Raw genomic sequence first — 8,165 nt, 5'->3', positions numbered from 1 at the left:
GTATTCTCACATGACTTGAGAGTTTGGATGTACATGGAATCTTAGACACGTAACCCATGGCAAACAGGTTTGTTACATTAAAGTTCCCCTACCCTTTCCAAACAACACAGGTGGTGTTACTTTTCCTACTAATGCCTTTGGCCCTTTAAACCCAGCTGTAACAGTTTGTTAATTATGGATGGTCCCATCCCTGTCCATGGGGTATGATCAAAAACAGTTCTCATAATCATCACAGAACTGTGTGTCCAAGATGAAACACAGCTCACGTTTCAGAAAGACTTTGCCTTTCCAGGTGGAGTCTGCAAATGATAAATCTTCAAAACATATATAATTCCAGACAAACTCTTGCTACCAGAGCCTTCTACCGAATTAGCATCTCTCCCAGCATTTTCCAAGCACATTAAATGAAACATTGAGCAGCTTTTAGAACTATGCAGAAATTTCAGAAATGTCCCACCTGGATGTGCCTGTGACTCCATCTTCTGCCTTGGACCTGGTCTGCTGCAGTTAACAGGTCAGTAGCACAAAGTCTGAGTGATTTCTGCTAGCTAATAAAGCCAACCATTAAGCTGCTATTTGCACTGTAACTGTGAACATGTTTCCTTCTGACATATCTGTATCTCTGTTTTTTGGGGGATAATTGTCTTTAAAAATTCCTGTAATACTGATATTGAATGTGAAGACATCTTACGTAGGCACAGTGCTACTAATTCATGGCCTGCTTGGCTCCAGAAGATCTTATACTGAGAGAACCTTTGCAGTGAATGACGTATGTTTCCAGTGCAGTAATAATATGTTGTTGTTGTGACACCAATAAACTGTCTTCCCTCTTCCCCATCTTTTACCCAACGCTTTAGCCAACCCCACAGCTCCCTAAACAAGAGGGAGTGCTGTAATGAAGAGAAGCTGTTTCTTTCACAGGTGAGTGCTGGGAGTGTTTTTCTATGCATCCGCATCCCTGGGTTGGCTGTTCAGAACAGCCATGGTTTCTGCTCTGTTGATTTTGAACCTACAGGGCTTTTCTTTGCCCACGTTGTTATTACCCCCTCAGTACACCCCTAGCTCAGGAACTTCCTGTGTGCTGCTCCAAGAAATAAGGTGTTTTCATTCCTTCCCTCCTTATTTTCAGTTTTTATTGTCATCTTCTGTGATAAATTGTGGGAGTGCCTTGGGGTGCTTATGCATCCTCCCTGTTGTGCCGCAAGTACCCTGCGTGCCATCCACGAGGCAGCAGAGGATTGGGCCAACTTCACTTCCTTGTTGATGAGCTGGGCCTGCCCTGCACTGTCCTACTTGCGTCATGCCTATGTCTATGCAAACGTGCACTGGGCAGAAGCATGCTGATGGTCTGTAAAGTGGTATTCTGCAGCTTCATCTCGCAGCTATTTGCATTTCAGAAACTACATTGTGGTAACTGGCCCTAGGCTGCTTATGGGAGGAGGGGAAACTTGCCTATCTTTTGAGGGCTCTTTTACATCTCAGTTCTGCATGCTCCTTGTTTCTGTTAACATCATCGGCCCCAGAACTGCTGAAGGAGCTGTTTCTGATACTGCTACACTATCTAGCTGCACATCTGGTAGAAGGTGGTGGTTTGCTGCTATGTTGGGCTAGAAGTTGCCTCTGGTCACCCTAGGAGGCAGACTTCATGGGCAGAGAAGAGCTTGGTTTGATATGTGGCATAAGGATATTAAAATAAGGGAGACTGTTCCCTTTGAAACAAGCTGTAACAATTAAGCTTTTGGCCAATACGTTGTGGACACTATGGATGTGGAGGAACTTGAAGTGGTTTTTTTTTCCTGTGGCTCCTAGCAGCAAACTGCAAATTTCCCTTACCTAGCAAGAGCTAATCTGGAAAAACTGTGTTTCCCCAGGAATTCTAGGGCCATCAGTAGCATTGCAAGTCCATCTTTTGTTGCTTTCTGGGAGGCCTCCCCTGCTCTCAAACAAGCTGTCTCTAAAAGGACTCGCTCCACCCTTCCGTGACCTCAGTAACCCACAGTGGCAGATTCCTGAACAGCAGTGTGAAGCACAGGAAACAGTTATGATAATAGTGTGGTAAAGGCATTTGATGTTTATATTCCTGGCCAAGCAGGCCTGCTTAGCAGACCAGTTTACAATAGGCTGCCTAATCCCTTCACTGCAGGGGAATCTGTTTAGCCACTCCTGCCATGCCCAGGTAACCAGGTGATCTAACTTCAGCCTACCTTGCAAAGGTGAGGTTAGTCACACACTGAGCAGTGGGATGAGGTAGTAAGAAGATACCAGCAGCACCACCCATGTAGACAAAGCCCTTCGATGACTGTGGTCTACTGCACTTTGCACAGTATTCACAACAATCAGGGACATGATAGTGGACTTAAGATGTTGCGCTGACCAGAACAGTGTCTGTTTACTGGGGCATTTGATGAGCAGAGGAAAGAAGGGAGGTCAAATCTCACAGAGCCTTGAGTGACAGCGTGATCAGGATACAGAAGTGGTCCTGGACTATAGTACTGACTGTCTGCTCTGATAGACTAACAATGTGTCCACTACCCAAGCATAGAAGCAGCTAGGCACAGGAATCCCGGTCTATATGAGTCTATCTGAGGCTATCTCAGGCTCAAAAATGTGAGTTATTGTACAAACCAAGGAATGCAGCACATACAGAGCAAGTGCTGCATGCCCCAGTAGCTTCCACTGTAATGTGATGCTTCTATTTACTACATTTGCCTCTATAGTGATCCAAAACCCACATGAGAGAGAAAAACATAGACATTTGTTACTGGGTTAACAGTAGACAGACAGTGGATGTCTATCAAAATGGAGCACTTTGAACAACAACAATCAAAAAAAACCCCAAACCTTCAAGGTAGCTGCAACTTAAAACAAATCACCTGGTGAGAAACACTGTTCATCTGGTGGAAGCTAATTGTGGGGCTGGTGTAAATGGGTCCTAGAAAGCACGAAAGAACGGTCTGAGTGGCCTTTGGAGAGCAGGAGTTCAGTTAATGGCCTTCAGGCCGAGTGGCACTTGGTGTATGAGGGAAGTATGACAAAAGGTAACTTGCAGAGAGCTCTGACAGTCCTGCCAGAAACACTGCTCTGTATTTTGGAGTACTAACGTGAAATGAAACTCGGAAAAGAAATTTGTGCTTTGCCGTTTAAGCCAAACTGCTGCTGAACTCTTGTACAGTTTTTTCTGTCTGCCCCATAGGCAGAATATGGTAAAAGCTGTGGGTCTTACACAGCCACAGCATCTTTACGGTGACCTGTGGCAGTAGGCTGGGAATTGGAGAGATAAAATTTGTCTCTACAGGAGACAAGATATTTTCTGCTGCAGCAGGCAAACTACAGGCATCTGGACAGTTCTGAGGCAGCAGGTGTTTTTTGCTTAAATGACACACTGAAGGCTGCTTGCATTTAGAGCCTTTCTGTTTCTGCTCCTGTTCAGGATTGTTGTACCTATAAAAAGTGTAATATACGTGTAGATGGATAACCATGGGGCCTCATGGGAGTTGGCAGGAGTCTTACTGGAAGGGGAAGGCCCAAAAGCAGGTATTAGGAGAAGCACCATAACTCAGTCTGCAGTGCCAGTTTGGAAACGTCTCTCTCCATTTGTGCATGGCCCCTGTCTTCCTGTTTCTTGGCCCCTAAAGCTAATACTGGCAGACCATTATTCAGTCTGTGCTTTGCTTGCTTCTCTCTTCCCCTTCTTTGGCACTAGACCCACATAGATTATTGAGTTGATGGATCCTGACTGGAACACTACCATTGCAGAATTGCAGCTGGATGTGGAAAGATCTGTTCCTATGAAGTGGCTTTAGGTGACTTAGAGAGCTCTTCTGATGGCTTTTTTTAATTAAATGTTGCAAGAAGTTACTTTTATATTCAGCAAATTACTTGGCCTTCAAATTGTTAACCCTTTAACAGAAATTCCTGTTTCTCCATCACTAATGAGTAATTGCAGATGCAGCTACTTTAACTCAATCAGATAATCTGAGCAGTTTTTCATTGGTTCTTGAGATTATCTTTAAAATCGGGTGCAGTAAGCTCTGCTTTATTATGCCACTGCTGCTGCTGACTGATCATCAAACCACACAGCCTAAACTATCAAGGGACAGAAGCAGTGCGAAAAGTCAACTTTCCTTTGGGCTGGTAAGCGAGTTTGACATATTTCTGTGCTATGCAAACAGGTAAATAACAACAGGATACATCTACTGTGCTAAGGTACTGAAAAATAATTTCTTTACCTAAATGTGGAATTCTGTATTGTTTCTTGTACTGGGAACCTAGAGCAATAAGACCACCAGAAAGGTCTTTGCACTTTTGTTCTGCTAGATTGCTGAGCTCAAAACCATGCTATTGCATTAATTCTGATATGGATCGTGCTAGAAAAGAAGCACCATCTTGAACAAATGATCCTTAGGTACTCCTCTCTGACTGAAACAGACGAATGTAAATGAATCCGGCCAAAACAGCACACAGTATTTGGGACTTTGCACACAAAAGTATACTTTTTTTTTTTAATTATATGTGTGTGTGTTTGTGTGAATATTGCTTTATTGCGCTAGTCATCCTTTGTAGCAGCATTTTTCAGCCTCTGAGATCCAAGTCTGTCAAATCTAAAAGTATATAGCAGTTTGTGAACATCAAATTGTGTAAAAATGGCTCCCCAAGGATGAAGAGAGAAAAAGACTGGTTATAGGGGCTTCTCTCTCATAATCCGTGCAGATGAGGAAATCCTACTACTTCTTCCTTATTCTACAGCAGTTCGCATGCTGACCATGTGAGTCTACTGTGTGCACTTGATGTACTTCTGTCAGACATGTGCCTAGAGGCCTAGATATTCAGGAGGTAGATAAGCTACCATTGATTTCTCTTAAAGGACCTACAAAGTATTTTCTTGTAGGCAGGGCTGATTGAAGGAGTGGCCGTGATAAACAATCACACTTAGTAGCACAACGATTGCTCTGGAGAATGTGCACTTGGGGTTAACCTTGATGGATGGAGGCATGCGCGTGTTGGTACAGGCACGCTATTGCCTGTCACTGTTTTACTTCACAGGTGTGAGTCGGTGTCCTGCCTTTTTTTAGTACCTGCTGGTGCTGCCTCTGAATGAGATTGAAGCAAAGGTGGGGATTATGGCCAAGGGAGAGCAGGTCATTTATGACTAATTGCTAAGATGTAAGGAATAGAAACAGAGCATTCAAAAGTTCAGATCTGCTGTGCCTGCTCTCACTGTGCACCACTCACTGTATCTTGCTGTGGGAGGGAGAGCGAGTAGACCACATTTTGGAACAGCTCAGACCCACTGCCTGAAGCTTCTGACTTCCTCTAAAGTGTAGGTGAGCACAGCAGACCATACAAGTGAATCTACTCTATATAAAAGTTGATGGTAGAGGTAGGATAGGACCTCGGAGTCCTGGGTCTCTGCTGTGGGTTGGCATATATCACTACATGTATCAAAGGGTACTCAAGCATGTTGAAGAATCTTATGCACACATCTCCACGTTAAATCCTTGCTCATGCTGTTGTATGACACTTCAATTTCATGTTTTATTAGGCCTTTGTAAAGCTGATCTTGTCTTTCTTGTAGTCATCCAAAGGTTGGAGATGCAAAGGTCATTTTTTGTGTCCATCACTTTGAACCCATTCCATCTCTCTACACAATTCTTCTTTCTCCATTTCCCTGTCACATCAAACATAAGCTCCTTGCCCCCACTTTCAGTCACTGACAACCTCTCGTTGTCCTCTTGTCATCTCTCACTTCCATATCAAGAAGTCAACTCTTTCTATGATGCCAGCTTCCACCTCTCACTAGATCATCAAATCAACTCCTAACTTTCCTCCATGCTACTGCTTACACACTGAAGGTACTGCCTACATTTCTCTTGAGCTACCTCAGCCTCATTCTTTAAGTCTCTCCTTAAAGCTCTGCTTTGCTGAGTTGCTAAAACCCGGACAATACCTAAGCTACCCACATGCTGAGACTATGCTGCCACCTTCTTGTATTATTTGCCCTCTCGCTGGTACCTACCGATTTATTTTACCCTATAAATTCTTAAAAGAAAAGGCCATCTTTTTATGATATATATTCTACTGGACCCCGAATATGGGGGTTAGCCAGAACTTTGAACATGGATTTCTAGTAATACAAGCAGATATAGCAATAACAGTTGATCATCTGTCTTTCTGTTGATAAGCAGTTGAGAGCATTTGGAAAATCTATGTTGTGCAAATTCAGGTTAAAATTACTTGAAATGTCTTTTGGGAGATGGAGGCAGCTGATGGAACCACAGGAGGGGAGGGGAAAGGCATGGCTGTAAGGCTTCATTTCCTTGAGACAATTACAGGCAAAAGAACTCTGCCCTGGAAACATACAGAAAGGATGGAAACATCATTGCAATCAGCTTGAGACCACCTGGGAACTCGAGGCCACCAGTCAGCTTCTGGTGCTGAACCAACGCCTGGACTGGCCGCAGCATACCTGGTGTATTGTTTCAGGGCTTTCTCTCAGACAGAATCACAGAATCCCAGAATGGTAGGGTTGGAAGGGACCTCTGGAGCTCACCCCGTCCCACCCCCTGCTTGAGCAGGCACACCCAGAGCAGGGGCACAGGGCCGCATCCAGGCAGGGTGTGAATGTCTCCATGGAAGGGACTCCACAGCCCCTCTGGGCAGCCTGTGCCACTGCTCTGGCACCCGCACAGTAAAGAAGTTCTTTCTCATATTGAGGTGGAACTTCCCGTGTTCCAACTTGTGCCCATTGCCCCTTGGCCTGTCATTGGGCACTATGGAAAAAAGACATTTGGTCTCTTTCTTTCCTGCAGAGTGAACATGGTTCTTCTCCCTTCCTCTGACACCTCCCACAGCTACAGGTTTCACAGGGCTTTTCTGCCTTCACCCACAACTCAGCAGTATTGCAGAAACTGGACATTAGAACAAAAAAAGACATCAAGCAGCCTGGCTAGGAAATTGGTTTGTCTTCCAGTGCTGCTGTAATAGTGCCCTTGCTGCTAGGACTGGACATAGGGCACGCCAACAAGAGGTTGCCTTGCAATGGTGCTGGCACCTTATTGGTTTCTGCTTGGTTCCTGGCTTGATAATCAGCTTCTTGCTTTCCTCCTGCTGCAGAAAGAACTGGTAGTGTTCAGTGATGAGTGTCACTGGGAAGAATGATGAATGCCTGCAATGTTACCAAGAGTCCTTTCACCCATCTATTCTCACTGAAACTGAAAAGTGCTTTCACACTTACCTAATTTTTGTCCCATTCTGTGGCTGTCTGCTGTCCAACACCAAGAAGAGCTGAGATTTGAATTGACTGTGGCCATTTTACTACATAGCCTATCAAAACCTTCATATTGACCTACATAAGATGAAGAGAATTTCACCCAAGCTGTCATTTTCTTCTGGGATTCGCCAAGACAGTTTATCTGTGGTCAGGCTGGGCTATCATCAGCTCAACCTGCCTTAGGGTAATATGGCAATTCTTTATCCACAGCTGAGTGACTTGAAACAGGTGGGAAGCACAGTGCGTATGAAAGATGAGAAAAGGCATCAGAGCATCTCTAGGATTCTAGCAAAGTTTGCAGTTATTTTCTTGCAAGGCCAAACTCATTGCAAGCATCAGGAGACATTACTCACACGACCTCATTAACATGTCTCTATGCTTGCAATTGGTATTTCCCCTGAACACTACAAAATGTACAATTATTGCCTTTCTTCACAAGTGGGAAGTGGGTAGTTACTGAGAAGTGATAGGGCCTGTTTGTGAACCAGCTTTTTAGGATATATGATAGGTTTACCTTTGCAAGGCTGAGGATTGCTGATGTTAAGAGAACACTGTCATGATCACTTTAGGACAGACAATTATAACCAAGTCCTGCATCAATTTCATGACTTCCATCTGAGCTAAGGATTTTTTTTTTTAAGGTACATAACCAAGATTTATAGACTACAAGTCTTGGATCATATGTTTAGGCAAGAGGTTCCAGCAATAAACATAGTTCCCCTTTGTACAAATTCTGCACTTTGTTTCTGTCTAATTGTATCTACCTTCAGTGTCCAACTACTGCCTTCTTTCCATCGTTCTTTAGTAGACTTAAAAACAAACAAAACACAAACAAAAAAGAAACAAACAAAAAAAACCACAAAAACCCCACCATCATCTCCTACCTGAAATCTTC

Source organism: Phalacrocorax aristotelis, chromosome 10 (assembly GCF_949628215.1).
Source record: "Phalacrocorax aristotelis chromosome 10, bGulAri2.1, whole genome shotgun sequence".
Classification (NCBI taxonomy): domain Eukaryota; kingdom Metazoa; phylum Chordata; class Aves; order Suliformes; family Phalacrocoracidae; genus Phalacrocorax; species Phalacrocorax aristotelis.
Note: the sequence above shows the minus strand (reverse complement) of the source record.